This window comes from Caretta caretta, chromosome 2, assembly GCF_965140235.1.
Source record: "Caretta caretta isolate rCarCar2 chromosome 2, rCarCar1.hap1, whole genome shotgun sequence".
Classification (NCBI taxonomy): Eukaryota; Metazoa; Chordata; order Testudines; family Cheloniidae; genus Caretta; species Caretta caretta.
Window position 1 is genome coordinate 112,367,240 of NC_134207.1, and position 18,791 is coordinate 112,386,030.

General features: G+C 44.8%; 1 long non-coding RNA gene and 1 other non-coding gene across 2 annotated transcripts in view; one reads left to right on the forward strand and one right to left on the reverse strand.

Moving 5' to 3' along the window:
• LOC125632159 (uncharacterized) overlaps positions 1–18,791 on the reverse strand; it is a 70,662-nt gene that overhangs the window by 13,724 nt on the left and 38,147 nt on the right. The window lies entirely within an intron of this gene.
• Positions 4,608–4,689, forward strand: TRNAS-AGA (transfer RNA serine (anticodon AGA)). The gene has a single exon. It is a non-coding gene; the product is annotated as a tRNA-Ser (tRNA).

Here is an 18,791-nt window from a genome sequence, read left to right on the forward strand (position 1 = left end):
AAACCTTATTACTTGAACCTATTAACGTCCCCTTAGAGCAAATGAAACAATGGTATTTCAACTCAAAATAGTGTAGTAGGTGAATGTAATTTCATGGAATTTTAATATGTATAGCAAATCATAGTGGCCACTTCTAAGTACTTTGGAATGGCTAAGCCTGAACCAAGCACTGTACGTACTTATGCTTGCTTTTATTTTAAGGAGTTACATCTCCAAAAGACCACCATGGTTAAGGTGGATAGGAGAACTACAGTCCCTCCTGAAAGCTGAGGCAGAACTTGAGAGACTTCTCTGAAGAGTTGTTCAGGGCTGCCTCTACCTCTTATGCTACTTAAGATGAAGTAGCAGTTGTCGCTGGTTGAAGATACTGAACAAATTATTGCTGGCCAGAGACTAGCTGTCAGACTTCAGCCCGCCTTGCTGCAGACTAGTATATCTTCTTCTGTTGCCAGATACACTATTAGCAGGGTATGTCTTTGTACTGTTGTCAGTCTCAGCTGTGAGGGGAGTGAATCAGGTTCAGACTACAGTGATGAGTATGATGTAAATGCTTGGAGCTAGATCTATGGGACTGAATCAGTAATGCACAGATCACTTCTCCAAAGATAGGTTCACGTTTCTTTTCAAGGAAAATTCTTTTTGTTGAATTCAAAAAGCTTCATCAGTCCCTGGCAAATATATTCCAGACCTTGGTATCTGATGATTTCCTTTTAATACTTGGAGTTTTGAGGACCAAGGAGTACGGAGTAACTCTCCTATCCTTAAGAGTGTGGAGTGCTTTATCTGTATTCAAGCTTAAGAGCTCACAATACTTGAATAGTAAACCTGTGATGGTTCTCCGACCATGAGAACTGTAATCAGGTTCTGTGCATTGTAATGTCTGTGGCCACCAAATAAGCTGCCATGTCAGGCATCTAAAATAGCCTACAAGATTGTCTTTGCCATTTGTTGCCCTTCTGACATGATCTCTCAAGTTCTGCTCTGGTATTTTGTGGCAGTTTATCCAGAAAGGGTGGTGGTCTGTCTTACGTTAAATTGTATTTTGCCAAGCAAACTTGAAAATGCATGTCTGTAGTGTCACAGAGTAGGGTTTTCTGATTAGCAGATTCCCTTGTCATGGTGTGTGTGTTTAGGTGTCTAGCATTTGGGAGTCCAAACTTTTTTCCCCCTACACTGGAGAGAAAAGTTACTAGTTTGTATGGGGTGGGAGTAGACATACTTCAGGGTCTTGTATGGAACTTGGTTCCTTTTAGCTGGCCACTTGCAAGTTGTTCCTTTTTCTTTCTGGAGAAAATGTAACTCGTGATGAATGGTTGGAGTGGGTAATTCACCCTTTTAGTTTTATGGGAACTAGTAACTGCAGCCTATCCACTTCTTAACATGATACTGTAACTATAGGCAGTTTTTTAGAAACTTAAAAGAATTAGCACTGGAGAGAGAGCTATATACTTGTTAACACTGTTCAGAAACTAGAGCTTGGCCAATACCTAACTTTTCAGTTAACTGGCAGTTCCCATAAAGTTGGTGTGATACAAAAAATCCTTGGTGAATTGTTTGACTTCAAGTAAACGTTGTCAGCTTTTCCAGTGTTTCATCTCCACACATTAACCTTTTTTAATAAAAGCAAAGGAAATGAAGGATTTGATGTACAAAACCAGAGTTGGAAGTGCTACTGTTGTGCTCAGTCGTTGGGGCACTCACCTGGAGCAGGGACTTGAAAAGGTTGTGAGTGCCCTAACCTGCAGGTTATTGGCTATTCTGGGGTGGGTCTCCACTATTGAAGCTGTTCCAGTGTGTATAAATAATCATTGGCACAAAGACTGAGGGCCCTAAGAACTAGGTTGTAAATGTTCTCTCTTGACCTGTGCCTATTTAAGTATTTGTATAAAATACTTCTCAGCTTCTAGGCAGAAGTCTTTTTTACTAATAGATTTACAAAAGTATCCAAAGATCAGGTTTTATGCAGCGACAACCATTTAACATAAGCGGCTTCCCCTGTTAAGAGCTTGGTGCACAGGTACCTGAAGTGAAAGTACTGTCATCCCTGAACTAGAAGGTAATCTTTCCTACTCTTAACATTGAAACATTTGCATTTATAAAACATGATCACTACCACAGCTTGTGTATTCGCATAAACAAATATACAACACAAGCTATCCTCTTCATTGCCTTTAGTTACATCTTTGAGGTGAAAGAATAGTATACCGCACCAGCCTGAAGTCCAAAACAAAGAACTTGCCACCTAAGTAGGTATCCTAAAGTAGCTAGAAGAAAAGGAGTACTTGTGGCACCTTAGAGACTAACCAATTTATTTGAGCATGAGCTTTCGTGAGCTACAGCTCACTTCATCGGATGCATACTGTTTCCACGGTATGCATCCGATGAAGTGAGCTGTAGCTCACGAAAGCTCATGCTCAAATAAATTGGTTAGTCTCTAAGGTGCCACAAGTACTCCTTTTCTTTTTGCGAATACAGACTAACATGGCTGTTACTCTAAAGTAGCTAGTTGATTCAGTGGACAACAGTGTCTCAGTGATAGAATCTAAATCCCTGTATCACAAGAAAGCTGGCTAAAACTGATAACCAAATTATAAATTAACATCAGGCTGGATTGTTTTAAGTCAAGGTGGTTGGTTTAACTGATAATCTTTTTCCATTTTTATTTTTTCTTTTCTAAAGGTGCATTTTCATTAGTCCATATACTAATTGATTTACAACTAAATAAGCCTTTATACTAGATTTTGTATATCTGGTGAGCTAGGAAGGTACAACTAATTTAAGCAATATTTAAGCTTAATATTCATTTTAATTTCATTTTTAGTATTCGCAATAGCTGATTCACCATTTTCTTAGTTACTAGACAATTAACGTTTTGCTCATGATTTGTCAACCTGCATGAGGATGGTAACTGGACTTTAAACTAGGGCTGTCAAATGATTAAAAAAATCACAATTAATTGCACTGATAATAGAATACCATTTATTTAAATATTTTTGGATGTTTTTTACATTTTCAAATATTCATTTCAGTTACAACACAATACAAATTGTACAGTGTTCACTTTATATTTTTTATTACAAATGCTTGCACTGTAAAAAACAAATAGTATTTCAATTCACCTACTGTAAATACTGTAGTGCAATCTCTTTATCATGAAAATTCTACTTACAAATGTAGAATTGTGTACAAAATAACTGTTTTATTTTTAAAATGATGTAAAACAAGTCCACTTCAGCTGATCACTCAGACAAGTTTGTTTACGTTGATGGGAGATATTTCTAATCACTGCTTATTTACAATGTCACCTGAAAGTGAGAACGGGCGTTGGCATGGCACTTTTGTAGCCAGCTTGCAAGGTATTTATGGGCCAGATATGTTACATTCCTATGCCCCTTCAGGCTTCGGCCACCATTCCAGAGGACGCTTCCATGCTGATGATTGTTTAAAAAAACAAAAGTGTTAACTAAATTTGTGACTGAACTCCTTGGGAGAGAATTGTCTCCCCTGTTCTGTTTTACCCACATTCTGCCATATTTCATGTTATTTCAAGTAGGACTAAGTGGACTTGTAGGCTCTAAAGTTTTGCATTATTTTGAGTGCAGTTATGTAACAAAAAAAATCTACATTTGTAAGTTATGCTTTCATGATAGAGATTTGTATGAAGTGAATTGAAAAATACCATTTTTACAGTGCAAATATTTGTAATAAAAATAATATAAAGTGAGCACTGTACACTTTGTATTCTGTGTTGTACTAGAAATCAATATATTTGAAAATGTAGAAAAACATCCACAATGTTTAAATTTCAATTGGCATTCTATTTAACAGTGCAATTAATCACAATCAGTTAATTTTTTTGTTAATCATGTGAGTTAACTGCAATTGATCGACAGCCCTACTTTAAACATAACCGCATGTAACTTTTTAATTAAACAAAACTGCCTTAAATATTTTAGATACACACTTCTTTTCAAAAATTGTTTCCCATTTACAACTAAATGATTTATTAAAGGAACAGCAGGACTAACTGTAGTCAGTGAATGATGATTTTAGGTCAGCCTGCAGAAGTTTTCAAAAACACTAGAATTTTGTTCAGTTATAGCTTTTCTGCTACATTTAAGTATTCTGCTGTATGGGCATTTCCTGATGTATCAATTGTTTCTATAAGACAACCCCATCTTCTGTTGTCACAAAAGCACATATTAGTGGATCATTGGCTCCACCTATCAAGAGAGATTAATTAATTTACTGTCAATGTTTTTTGCATGCTGTTTGACTTCCTTCTCATATACTGTCAGCAACCTTCCTGCAATGCCTGCTCAGCCAGATGGAGCATAGCTTCATCATAAGGATTGAACCATGTTATTGAAATGTTTGTTCTGAACAAAATGAAAGGGAGAATTTGTTGCACAAATTAACTGAACAGTCTCTTCATCCGAGTCCTAAAATATCAGGGTTGGAAGGGACCTCAGGTAGGTCATCTAGTCCAAGCAGGACCAATCCCCAATTTTTGCCCCAGATCCCTAAATGGCCTCCTCAGGGATTGAACTCACAACCCTGGGTTTAACAGGCCAATGCTCAAACCACTGAGCTATCCCTCCCATCAAGTAGTTGTGGCCAAGTGGTTAAGGTGAAGGACTAGAAATCCATTGGGGTCTCCTTGCACAGGTTTGAATCCTGTCAACTACAGAGGAGTCTTGCTGGAATTTGTTGATCCTAATTATGAACTCATCCATTGATTTCCTGGATGAAGTCTTTTTTTGATACTGGTATTTTATTATCCGATGTATACCTTGTTGCACCACTTCTGGTGGTAACCAGCAGATGATGCCGAAGTTGCAGGTGATGGACATTCATAACCTCTTGTGTCTAAGTTGGACCAAACAAAATGGTAAAAAAATCACTCTTACTGAATTACCCAGTGCACTGCTTTAAAAATAAAATTGTAAATGAAAGATTCTTCCTGCTGCAGCTGTTTGTACCACTGTCTAAATGGTGTGACTTATTCTAAACCTAGTTTTATAGGGAAGATGAAAAATCATAATGGTTACCTAAATCTTTTAAAATACTTATCTCTAGCAACATACCTAGTAACTGGGGGAGAAGAAGAAATAAATGCTAGAAGAGAGAAATGCCTAATAAAATGTTACTTTTAAACAGGAAATCTTCACCTAGGATGTTTAATTATATTGAGCACCAAATCTATCTGTTTTAGAAGTAATAGTAAAAATGTAATTGATAAATACTCCAAATATACCAGGTTTCAGAGTAACAGCTGTGTTAGTCTGTATTGGCAAAAAGAACAGGAGGACTTGTGGCACCTTAGAGACTAACCAATTTATTTGAGCATGAGCTTTCGTGAGCTACAGCTCACTTCATCAGATGTTTACCGTGGAAACTGCAGCAGACTTTATATACACACAGAGAATATGAAACAATACCTCCTCCCACCCCACTGTCCTGCTGGTAATAGCTTATCTAAAATGATCAACAGGTGGGCCATTTCCAGCACAAATCCAGGTTTTCTCACCCTCCACCCCCCCACACAAATTCACTCTCCTGCTGGTGCTAGCCCATCCAAAGTGACAACTCTTTACATAATCAAGTCGGGCTATTTCCTGCATAGATCAAGGTTTTCTCACATCCCCCCCACCCCCATACACACACAAACTCACTCTCCTGCTGGTAATAGCTCATCTAAACTGACCACTCTCCAAGTTTAAATCCAAGTTAAACCAGAACATCTGGGGGGGGGGGGGTAGGAAAAAACAAGAGGAAACAAGGGGAAACAGGCTACCTTGCATAATGACTTAGCCACTCCCAGTCTCTATTTAAGCCTAAATTAATAGTATCCAATTTGCAAATGAATTCCAATTCAGCAGTTTCTCGCTGGAGTCTGGATTTGAAGTTTTTTTGTTTTAAGATAGCGACCTTCATGTCTGTGATTGCGTGACCAGAGAGATTGAAGTGTTCTCCGACTGGTTTATGAATGTTATAATTCTTGACATCTGATTTGTGTCCATTTATTCTTTTACGTAGAGACTGTCCAGTTTGACCAATGTACATGGCAGAGGGGCATTGCTGGCACATGATGGCATATATCACATTGGTGGATGTGCAGGTGAACGAGCCTCTGATAGTGTGGCTGATGTTATTAGGCCCTGTGATGGTGTCCCCTGAATAGATATGTGGGCACAATTGGCAACGGGCTTTGTTGCAAGGAAAAGTTCCTGGGTTAGTGGTTCTGTTGTGTGGTATGTGGTTGTTGGTGAGTATTTGCTTCAGGTTGCGGGGCTGTCTGTAGGCAAGGACTGGCCTGTCTCCCAAGACTTGTGAGAGTGTTGGGTCATCCTTTAGGATAGGTTGTAGATCCTTAATAATGCGTTGGAGGGGTTTTAGTTGGGGGCTGAAGGTGACCGCTAGTGGCGTTCTGTTATTTTCTTTGTTAGGCCTGTCCTGTAGTAGGTAACTTCTGGGAACTCTTCTGGCTCTATCAATCTGTCTCTTTACTTCTGCAGGTGGGTATTGTAGTTGTAAGAAAGCTTGACAGAGATCTTGTAGGTGTTTGTCTGAGGGGTTGGAGCAAATGCGGTTGTATCGCAGAGCTTGGCTGTAGACGATGGATCGTGTGGTGTGGTCAGGGTGAAAGCTGGAGGCATGCAGGTAGGAATAGCTGTCAGTAGGTTTCCGGTATAGGGTGGTGTTTATGTGGCCATTGTTTATTAGCACTGTAGTGTCCAGGAAGTGGATCTCTTGTGTGGACTGGACCAGGCTGAGGTTGGTGGTGGGATGGAAATTGTTGAAATCATGGTGGAATTCCTCAAGGGCTTCTTTTCCATGGGTCCAGATGATGAAGATGTCATCAATATAGCGCAAGTAGAGTAAGGGCTTTAGGGGACGAGAGCTGAGGAAGCGTTGTTCTAAATCAGCCATAAAAATGTTGGCATACTGTGGGGCCATGCGGGTACCCATAGCAGTGCCGCTGATCTGAAGGTATACATTGTCCCCAAATGTGAAATAGTTATGGGTAAGGACAAAGTCACAAAGTTCAGCCACCAGGTTAGCCGTGACATTATCGGGGATAGTGTTCTTGACGGCTTGTAGTCCATCTTTGTGTGGAATGTTGGTGTAGAGGGCTTCTACATCCATAGTAGCCAGGATGGTGTTATCAGGAAGATCACCGATGGATTGAAGTTTCCTCAGGAAGTCAGTGGTGTCTCGAAGGTAGCTGGGAGTGCTGGTAGCGTAGGGCCTGAGGAGGGAGTCTACATAGCCAGACAATCCTGCTGTCAGGGTGCCAATGCCTGAGATGATGGGGCGCCCAGGATTTCCAGGTTTATGGATCTTGGGTAGTAGATAGAATATCCCAGGTCGGGGTTCCAGGGGTGTGTCTGTGCGGATTTGATCTTGTGCTTTTTCAGGAAGTTTCTTGAGCAAATGCTGTAGTTGCTTTTGGTAACTCTCAGTGGGATCATAGGGTAATGGCTTGTAGAAACTCGTGTTGGAGAGCTGCCGAGCAGCCTCTTGTTCATATTCCGACCTATTCATGATGACAACAGCACCTCCTTTGTCAGCCTTTTTGATTATGATGTCAGAGTTGTTTCTGAGGCTGTGGATGGCATTGCGTTCCGCATGGCTGAGGTTATGGGGCAAGTGATGCTGCTTTTCCACAATTTCAGCCCGTGCACGTCGGCGGAAGCACTCTATGTAGAAGTCCAGTCTGCTGTTTCGACCTTCAGGAGGAGTCCATCTAGAATCCCTCTTTCTGTAGTGTTGGCAGGGAGACCTCTGTGGATTAGTATGTTGTTCAGAGGTATTTTGGAAATATTCCTTGAGACGGAGACGTCGAAAATAGGATTCTAGGTCACCACAGAACTGTATCATGTTCGTGAGGGTGGAGGGGCAGAAGGAGAGGCCCCGAGATAGAACAGCTGCTTCTGCTGGGCTGAGAGTATAGTTGGATAGGTTAACAATATTGCTAGGTGGGGTGAGGGAACCATTGCTGTGGCCCCTTGTAGCATGTAGTAGTTTAGAAAGTTTAGTGTCTTTTTTCTTTTGTAGAGAAGCAAAGTGTGCGTTGTAAATGGCTTGTCTAGTTTTAGTAAAATCCAGCCACGAGGAAGTTTGTGTGGAAGGTTGGTTCTTTATGAGAGTATCCATTTTTGAGAGCTCATTCTTAATCTTTCCCTGTTTGCTGTAGAGGATCTTGATCAGGTGATTCTGCAGTTTCTTTGAGAGCGTGAGGCACAAGCTGTCAGCATAGTCTGTGTGGTATGTAGATTGTAATGGATTTTTGACCTTCAGTCCTTTTGGTACGATGTCCATCTGTTTGCATTTGGAAAGGAAGATGATGTCTGTCTGTATCTGTACAAGTTTCTTCATGCAGTTGATAGATTTCCACTCCATACGGCTAAATGCAGTGCCTTGCATAATGACAGGTTTCAGAGGAACAGCCGTGTTAGTCTGTATTCGCAAAAAGAAAAGGAGTACTTGTGGCACCTTAGAGACTAACCAATTTATTTGAGCATGAGCTTTCGTGAGCTACAGCTCACTTCATCAGATGTATACCGTGGAAACTGCAGCAGACTTTATATACACACAGAGAATATGAAACAATACCTCCTCCCACCCCACTGTCCTGCTGGTAATAGCTTATCTAAAATGATCAACAGGTGGGCCATTTCCAGCACAAATCCAGGTTTTCTCACCCTCCACCCCCCCACACAAATTCACTCTCCTGCTGGTGCTAGCCCATCCAAAGTGACAACTCTTTACATAATCAAGTCGGGCTATTTCCTGCATAGATCAAGGTTTTCTCACATCCCCCCCACCCCCATACACACACAAACTCACAAATCAGATGTCAAGAATTATAACATTCATAAACCAGTCGGAGAACACTTCAATCTCTCTGGTCACGCAATCACAGACATGAAGGTCGCTATCTTAAAACAAAAAAACTTCAAATCCAGACTCCAGCGAGAAACTGCTGAATTGGAATTCATTTGCAAATTGGATACTATTAATTTAGGCTTAAATAGAGACTGGGAGTGGCTAAGTCATTATGCAAGGTAGCCTGTTTCCCCTTGTTTCCTCTTGTTTTTTCCTACCCCCCCCCCCCAGATGTTCTGGTTTAACTTGGATTTAAACTTGGAGAGTGGTCAGTTTAGATGAGCTATTACCAGCAGGAGAGTGAGTTTGTGTGTGTATGGGGGTGGGGGGGATGTGAGAAAACCTTGATCTATGCAGGAAATAGCCCGACTTGATTATGTAAAGAGTTGTCACTTTGGATGGGCTAGCACCAGCAGGAGAGTGAATTTGTGTGGGGGGGTGGAGGGTGAGAAAACCTGGATTTGTGCTGGAAATGGCCCACCTGTTGATCATTTTAGATAAGCTATTACCAGCAGGACAGTGGGGTGGGAGGAGGTATTGTTTCATATTCTCTGTGTGTATATAAAGTCTGCTGCAGTTTCCACGGTAAACATCTGATGAAGTGAGCTGTAGCTCACGAAAGCTCATGCTCAAATAAATTGGTTAGTCTCTAAGGTGCCACAAGTACTCCTTTTCTTTTTGCGAATACAGACTAACACGGCTGTTCCTCTGAAACTTTGAACACAGTTTGTTAATAAGTAACCCATCCCAACCACAAATTTTTGATAAACTAAGTTCTTCTTCCAGTGCTTGTTCATGTCTCTTCCAATCAGGTGTGTGCGTGCGTGCGCACCTGCACAATGGCAGGAAGATTTTTCCCTTAGCAGCATCTGTCAGATCAGCCTGGGCACCCCCTGGAGTCACGCCTAATATCTAGCCCTGCCAACTCACCACCCTTTCAGTTCCTTCTTACCACCAGTGATGGTGTCTGGAACTTCCCGTAGCTCTTTCTCAGCAAGTTTTCTTAGTCATTCTGTGTATATAGTTAGTTGTTAGTAGTACCAGTTTAAAGTTTAGTACAGCATAGTCATTGGGGGTTCCCCCCACACTCCGGCCATGGCATGCCACAGTTCCTGGGATTTAAGAACTGTGTGGGTTGCGCCAAGCGCATGCCTAAGAGTGATCTCCACTCATCGTGTCTTAAGTGCCTGGGGGAGACTCATCAGAACGATCATTGCAAGATCTGCCACGAGTTCTGCCCGTGAAAACCTAAAGAACGGGAACAGCGGCTGAAGGTGATCCTCATGGAGGCAGCCTTGCACCCCCACTCCAACCCAGGCTCAAGAGATCTGACCACAACGGCGTCATCCTTGACACGGAGCACCTCGGCAACTTTGGCACCTAGGAAGGACTCCTCCGGGGACACTTGGCACCACCATGGCTCCTCAGGGGGCCCTTCTGACAGTAGGCACCGCTCCCGTTCGCTGGTGCCTCAAAAGAAGAAAAAGCCAGATGACCTTTCTCCAGCTAAGCCTTGAAGTGCGACCCCAGGCAGGCCACTCCTCGGCTTCTCCTTCCGGGGATGTGTCAACTCCTGTCCAGGTGAGGCAGTTGAGTCTGGCCTCACCTCAATCTCTGCCTACACAGCAGCTTCAGCTTCTGTCCATGCCAGAAGCATACCAGGCCACCAGAGATCTCCTCCACCTGCCAGCACCATTCTCACCTGCCAGGGAGGAACCATCAGCTCCAACGGAGCCCCATCCTCCAGTGCTTTCTAAGGGAAAGCCGGCTATGATGTCGAGGCACTCCCCTTTGCCTTGTCCATCGGCACCTACACGCTCTGACAGAGAGCCTTCCCGCTGCCCGAGCTCTCGCCATTCGAGACACAAAGGATCGGCTCCTCTGTGGTCTTCGGTGTCCGAGATCTCTGAGTCATTGACTTCTATGCAGGCACCTACAACCCAGGTGCCGATGTCGGCACCGGGCCCCCCAACCCCGGTGGCTCCTGTGAGCATGCCGATGCAGCTCCCTCCTGTGAGACTGACATCGACGCTGGCTACGATGCCTATGGCCCCAGCACCATCATCAGTACCTCCTCCAACGCTGCCCCAGGAGTCATGTGACCCATCTGGGGCAGACGGCAGGGAGCTTCTACCACCAGCGCACGCTTCCTCCTCCTCATCACTGGACAAAGCATTGACAGGGATGTCCATAGCCCCTGCATTAGAGGACAACAGAGTTTTACAACAGTTGCTCTGCAGGGCTGCCTTAGGCTTGGGCATAAAGGCTGAGGAGCTGGTTGAGGACATGGATCCTATGGTGGACATCCTAACACCCTCAGTGCCCTCATGGGTAGCATTACCCCTTATAAAGACAGTGGTGGAAACTACCAAAACTCTATGGCAGATGCCAGCATCTCTGCCACTCAATGCCAAACATAATGAGCGCCGGTATTTCGTCCCCTCCAGAGGCTTTGAGCATCTCTATGCCCATCCGCCCTCCCAACTCGGTCATTGATGTGGCTAACCAGTGGGAGAGACAAGGTTTCCAAGTTCCTTCCCCAAAGAATAGGGATGCTAAACGACTGGACCTCGTGGGTATGAAAATCTACTCCATTGGCGGTCTGCAACTCCATATTGCTAACCAGCAGGCCATTGTGAGCAGGTACTTTTATAATATCTGTGCTTCCATGGCTAAGTTCACAGAGCTCGTCCCTTCCGATTCTTGGTCAGAGTTCACTGCCTTGGTGGAAGAAGGGAAATTAGTCTCCCGCGTTTCACTGCAGGCAGTTTTTGATGCTGCCACAAGAGTCATGGCGATGGATAGCTATGTGACGGGGGGCTTGGTTGCAAGTGTCAGGGTTGCCCTGCGAAGTCCAACAAATGATTCAGGACCTCCCGTTTGAGAGTGAGACTGTTTTTAGAGAAGACGGACAAACGGCTCCACAGCCTAAAAGATTCCCGAGTCACCCTCAGATCCTTGGGCTTGCATACACCGCCCACACACCAGACACTTCTGCCCGCAACCTCCTCAAAGATTCCAACAGCAGAACTGCCAGGACAATTCTAGGAGGAGGAACTGGAGCGGTAGGAGAAGGCAACATCCCTCTGCTAATCAGGGCCAGTCCAAACTACACTCTAGCCCTAAACCGGCATTTTGAAGGTGCAGTCAAGGACAGTGCACCAGACCAGAGACTGGATTCACCCTGCCTTACCTTTCCCTCCTAACTATCCCCTTTCTACCGTGCATGGTCTCATATAACTTCGGACAGCTGGGTGCTTCGCATGGTAGAGAGGGGATACTCCATCCAATTCTGTGCTCTCCCCCCCCTTCCCCGTCCCTCTTCAGGGACCCTTCTCACGAGCAACTTCTCATTCAGAAGGTGCAATCACTCCTAGCGCTAGGGGCTGTGGAGAAGGTTCCACTGGAGCACAGGGACAAGGGTTTCTGTTCCTGCTACTTCCTAATACCGAAGAACTAAGGCCTATCCTGGACCTGCGCAGCCTCAACAAGTTTGTGAGGAAACTCGGGTTCCACATAGTCTCCTTGACCTTCATTATCCCTTCATTGGATCCAGCAGACTGGTATGTCCCCCTCAACTTGAAGGACGCGTACTTTCACATAGCAATAGCGCAAAACCACAGAAAGTACCTCAGGTTTGTGGTCAACTGTTCCCATTACCAATTTACAGTCCTCCCTTTCGGCCTGTCAGCAGCACCTCAAGTCTTTGAGTCCCATGCACTTGGTGTTGCCGCCTTTCTGTGGAAACATCAGGTACAGGTGTTCCCATACCTTGACAACTGGCTGATCAAAGGCCAATCCAGAGCTCAGGTGGCGTTCATCAGAGCCACCTTTTGAGAATCTGGGCCTCCTACTGAATGAGGTGAAATCAACTCTGTCCCCGGTCCAGAGGATAGAGTTCATAGGAGCGGTTCTGGACTCAACCTAAGACAGAGCATTCCTCCCGCAGGCGAGATTCCAGGCCCTCGACACATGATCTAGGGACTCAGGCAGTTCCTCCCCATCACAACCGCGAGAAATTTCCTCAAACTGCTCAGCCATATGGCAGCCTGTACATACACGGTCCAACTTGTCAGACTCAGGCTTCGACCACTTCAGTTGTGGCTTGCGTCAGTGTACAGACCTGTTAGGGACAGCTTGGACAGGATCGTGACCCTGCCTCCCCCCATCCTCGACTCCCTCCTTTGGTAGATGGACGCTCAGCAAGTGTGCTCAGGGGTCCCCTTCGTTGCCCCACAACCATGCCTGACACTAGTAATGGATGCATCAGATTTGGGGTGGGGGGCTCATCTGGGGGACCACAGGACTCAGGGCCTCTAGTCACAGACAGATCTCAGTCATATATCAATGTCAGGGAGCTCAGGGCGGTACGCCTAGTGTGTCAGTCATTCCACCCATATCTAGCGGCTCAATGTGTATCAGTCATGATGAACAATACGACCGTGATGTTCTATATCAACAAACGGGGGTGCACACTCCTCTCCCCTGTGCCAGGAAGCCCTCAGGTTATGGGACTTTGTATAGAGCGCTCAGTCGATTTACAGGCGTTGTACCTTCTGGGGTCCAAAACAAGCTGGTGGACAGCTTCAGCAGGTCTTTTCACAGCCACGAGCGGTCCCTTCGCCCGGAGGTCGCATCTTTGTTCTTCTAGAGATGGGGCTCTCCCCTGGTCAACCTCTTTGCCATGAGATGCAACAGGAAGTGTCAGCAGTTCTGCTCCTTCCAGAATCACCATCCGGGCTCCACAGCGGACGCATTCCTCCTCCACTGGGTGGGACTGTTTCTGTACGCCTTCCCACCCATACCCCTCATCCATAAGGTCCTGCTTAAAAATCCGCAGAGACTGGGCTTGGCTCATTCTCATAGACCCGGCTTAGCCCCGCCAGCATTGGTACATGTCTCTCCTAGACATGTCAGTGGGAACCCCGATTACCCTGCCGCTTTTCCAGGACCTTCTCATGCAGGATCATGGGTGGCTCCAGCACCCAAACCTGCAGTCGCTGCATCTCACAGCCTGGAGGCTCCATGGCTGAACCCGTTCGAGGTCTCCTGTTCAGAAGAGGTCAGACAGGTTCTCCTGGGCAGTAGGAAACCCTCCACTAGGGCCACGTACCTGGCCAAGTGGAAGAGATTTTCAATCTGGTCAGCTCAGCATGACTTTCCCCCGGCGCCAGCCTCTGTGCCCCAGATTTTGGATTCTTTTCCACCTAAAGCAGGAAGGTCTCTCCTTGTCTTCTATAAGAGTATACCTGGCTGCTATCTCAGCTTTCCACCCGGGGGAACAGGGCTGCTCGGTATTCACTAACCCCCTGGTCAATCGCTTCCTGAAGGGTCTCGACAGGTTGTACCTGCACGTCCGCCAACTGGTTCCTGCTTGGGACCTTAACCTGGTCCTCTCTAGGCTCATGGGGCACTCCTTTGAGCCTCTAGCAACATGATCCCTGCTCTACCTCTCCTACAAGGTTGCGTTCTTGGTGGCAATAACTTCAGCCTGGAGGGTGTCTGCGCTTAGGGCTCTAACGTCAGAGCCGCCCTACACTGTGTTTTTAAGGGCAAGGTTCAGCTCAGACCCCATCCAGCCTTCCTCCCAAAGGTGGTATCGCAGGTCCACATCAACCAGGACATTTTCCTCCCGGTGTTCTACCCTAAGCCTCATGCAAGTAGCAGGGAGCAGAGACTCCACACTCATGACATCCGCAGAGTGCTGGCCTTTTACATAGAAAGGACAAAACTGTTCAGGAAGTCAGTACAGCTTTTTGTCGCAATAGCGGACAGAATGAAGGGCCAGCCTGTTTCGACACAGCACATTTCATCATGGATTGTGGCCTGCATTACCGAGTGCTACAATCTAGCAGGGATCCTAGCGCCCCCCATAACGGTGCACTCTACAAGAGCACAAGCTTCATCAACAGCCTTTCTGGCCCAAGTCCCCACCCAGAAAATCTGCAGAGCAGCGATGTGGTCATCGATACACGCTTTTGCCGCACATTATGCAATTACTAGACAGGCCAGAGATGCTGCGGCCTTTGGTAGAGCAGTACTCCAGTCAGGGGACAGCTCCGACTCCCACCTCCTAATTTTGCTTGGGAGTCACCTGATTGGAATTGACAAGAACAAGCACTCGAAGAAAAAACGGTTACTCACCTACTTGCAACTGTTCAAGATGTGGTGTTCATGTTCATTCTACTACCCACCCTCCTACCCCTCTGTCGGAGTAGCCGGCAAGAAGGAACTGAAGGGGTGGCGGGTCAGCAGGGCTATATATTAGGTGCCATAAGGTTGCGACTCCAGGGGGCGCCCGTGCCAACCCGACGGATGCTGCTAAGGGAAAAATCTTCCGGCCATCATGCACGTGCGTGCACACGCACCTGATTGGAATGGACATGAACAACACATCTCTAAGAACAGTTATGAGAAGGTGAGTAACCGTGTTTTATTTACTGGCACATATGACATGATGGGAAGTCCAAGGGAATGATGCAAAACTAGGTTTATTACCAGTTGATCCAGATTGATATGGACATGGCAACATCTTTAAACTCATTGCCTTCTGAGAAGCGTTGTTCATACTGTTTCATTTTGACAACCGGGCCTTGCATTGCTTTGCTATGTTTACATTTGGCACGTGTTTCTTTTTTACCTAACGATACAGGAATTTCTTGAAAAAATTCTCACATAGGGTCTTTTTTACGACCTGCACCCATGGCAGTTTTTTCTGGCAGTTCCCCATGCTAGAGGCTGCCCTCTGAAGAATATCGTCCCCCCCTTTGCACAGTGTCCTGCTTTTACACCAGTGTTGTGCCTTCCTTGTTGCATAACTCCCCCACCTCTAGAAAAAACACAAGAACCAGCAACACTGAAAACTTCACCTATGTAACTCACATGCCTTTTACATGGCAGTTCTTCGCTGAAAGACTGAGACAGCTGCTACAAACAGAAATCCATTAATTCATCTTTGTCTGTACACATACAAGGGGGGAGAGAGGGAGAGAGAGAGAGAGAACAAGATCTACTTGAAGTGCCCAGAACTATCCAGAAGCAAGGGCTGGTAGTTACTGGGCTGATCCTTGTTTTTCCATAAGCTGGAGACTAAATTTCCATGGTAGGGTGAGTTGTAAATATTCTTAAATCAAGAACTGAGCCAGAGTTCAGGTAGGGAGAAGCTATAAAAACAGGACTATGAGACCACCAGGGGTCGTGGGTTAGTGGATGATCTTGATGATATACATGATGGTATCCCCTGGAGTCAGAGGCTGGGTCCCAACACCATTGATGACTTTGCCAGTCTCTTCCATCCAGAAGCACAGCCCCTGGCTCCCCCACAGGATCAAGCCCTTAATACAGTATCATGTTAATAAAAATTGACCTCAAGAGTTAGCGGTTTTTCCCCTGACACTTCATTTATATAGAAATGCAGCCTTTAAATGTCAAGTTTTTGGCTCAGTGCTCATGGATTTAGCATATTTTTTATTTAAATTTTTAAAAGTTAAGTTTAGACCTTTATATTAAATTCAGATTTCTTTTTAGACAGGTTTATTTAAAAAAAATTAGATTAAAATAGATTTTGAATTCATCTTGATTAGCATGGATATGATTACATTGATAAAAAGGGATGAGAAAGTGTATATTTTATCAGACCAGCTTCTGTTCGTGAGAGAGACAAGCTTTTGAGCTTACACAGCTGTTAGGCCAAAATATGCACCCATCTTTTGAAAAGTTTGGCTTTCTACAAAAACAGATTTTAAAATAGGTAAGGAAGACTTACACTGCACCTGTACTGAATTGACTAAGCAATTTATTTGTTCTCATGATAATGCAGAGATTATAACTGCTGGAAAAGGGCTTAATGTCTAATTAAGAATTGGGTTTCAGTTGATCTTGTATTGTAACAGACTGAAAGTTTAGTTGCCAGTAAGTTAAAGAAGTATGGGCTAGATGAATGGACCATAAGGTGGACAGAAAGCTGGCTTGATTGTTGGGCTCAACGGGTAGAGATCAATGGCTCCATGTCTAGTTGGCAGCTGGTATCAAGTGGAGTGCCCCAAGGGTCAGTCTTTGGGCTGGTTTTGTTCGATATCTTCATTAATGATCTGGAGGATGATGTGGATTGCACCTTCAGCAAGTTTGCAGATGACACTAAACTGGGAGGAGTGGTAGATACGCTGGAGGGTAGGGATAGGATACAGAGGGCCCTAGATAAATTAGAGGATTGGGCCAAAAGAAATCTGATGAGGTTCAACAAGGACAAGTGCAGAGTCCTGCACTTAGGATGGAAGAATCCCATGCACCCCTACAGACTAGGGACCGAATGGCTCGGCAGCAGTTCTCTAGAAAAGGACCTAGGGCTTACAGTGGACGAGAAGCTGGATATGAGTCAACAGTGTGCTGTTGTTGCCAAGAAGGCCAATGGCATTTTGGGATGTATAAGTAGGGGCATTGCTAGCAGATCGAGAGGAACGATCATGTCCCTCTGTTTGATATTGGTGAGGCCTCATCTGGAGTACTGTGTCCAGTTTTGGGCCCCACACTACAAGAAGGATGTGGAAAAATTGGAAAAGGTCCAGCGGAGGGCAACAAACATGACTAGGGGACAGGAACACATGACTTATGAGGAGAGGCTGAGGGAACTGGGATTGTTTAGTCTGCAGAAGAATGAGGCGGGATTTGATAGCTGCTTTCAACTACCTGAAAGGGGGTTCCAAAAAGGATGGCTCTAGACTGTTCTCAGTGGTAGCAGATAACAGAACGAGGAGTAAGGGTCTCAAGTTGCAGTAGGGGAGGTTTAGGTTGGATATTAGGAAACACTATTTCACTAGGAGGGTGGTGAAACACTGGAATGCATTACCTAGGGAGGTGGTGGAATCTCCTTCCTTAGAAGTTTTTAAGGTCAGACTTGACAAAGCCCTGGCTGGGATGATTTAGTTGGGGCTTGGTCCTGCTTTGAGCAGGGGGTTGGGACTAGATGACCTCCTGAGGTCCCTTCCAACCCTGATATTCTATGAATGCCATTATTCACTGTAATTCTGTGGCTGCATTCCCTTAGGAGCTGCCTACATAGCATAGCAGTGACAGTGGAAAATATATCACTCACTGTAGTATGCTACAATTTAAGTAAAGAACATGTAGCCATCATGTTGAGTGTGAGCTGCAATTAGAAAGCAGAACAAAAACTGCTTGAGTGTGTTTTGCCTACACATATAGAGCAATAAGAAAATCTTCCTTTGCAAGGCACACATTGCAGAAATCCCCAAGCCTTTCTTGCCCTGCCCTGACTTCCTCTTTCACAGCACAAAACCCAGCACACTTTCTGTTAACATAGTATGCAACTGAAACTAGCTGGATGTGTATGGCAAATCCTTTGGTTAAAAAGAGTATTTTTTATATCTTGTTGTAAGGGATAAGATTGTTTTAGGAAATTATGCCATATTGTGAAATAAAGCCTCCTCAGGACTTAATTTACAGTCTCCAGTGTTTCTGGGTATCATAGTGCCAGAAAGGTGCATAAGCACTAAATAGAAGCTGATTGCTGAAGGGAGTAGATTAGAAGTACATTTAAAATTAGCAAAAAGCTGATGTCCAATCCTTTACTCATTTGAGAGGCACTTAACTCATAACTCTTTTGTTTTTCTTTTTAAACACTGCAGATTGAAATCTCATCAGAACTTTAGTAGGTAAAGTAAAAATCAAGCTACAAGGTGCCCCACAAGCTACCTCAGAAAGGCTGAAGGCGTAAGGGTATTTGCTTTGTTCACAGGGCTTTCCCCAAGAGCCCTGCTTAAAATAACACACTTGATCGCACACACAAAAATAATTTCTCTTAGCTACACTTCGCAGAATTCAGGTGGTAGGTTATGTTGGGGATTTCTGACAATAGTATGTATTTTATGAAAGAGCACTAT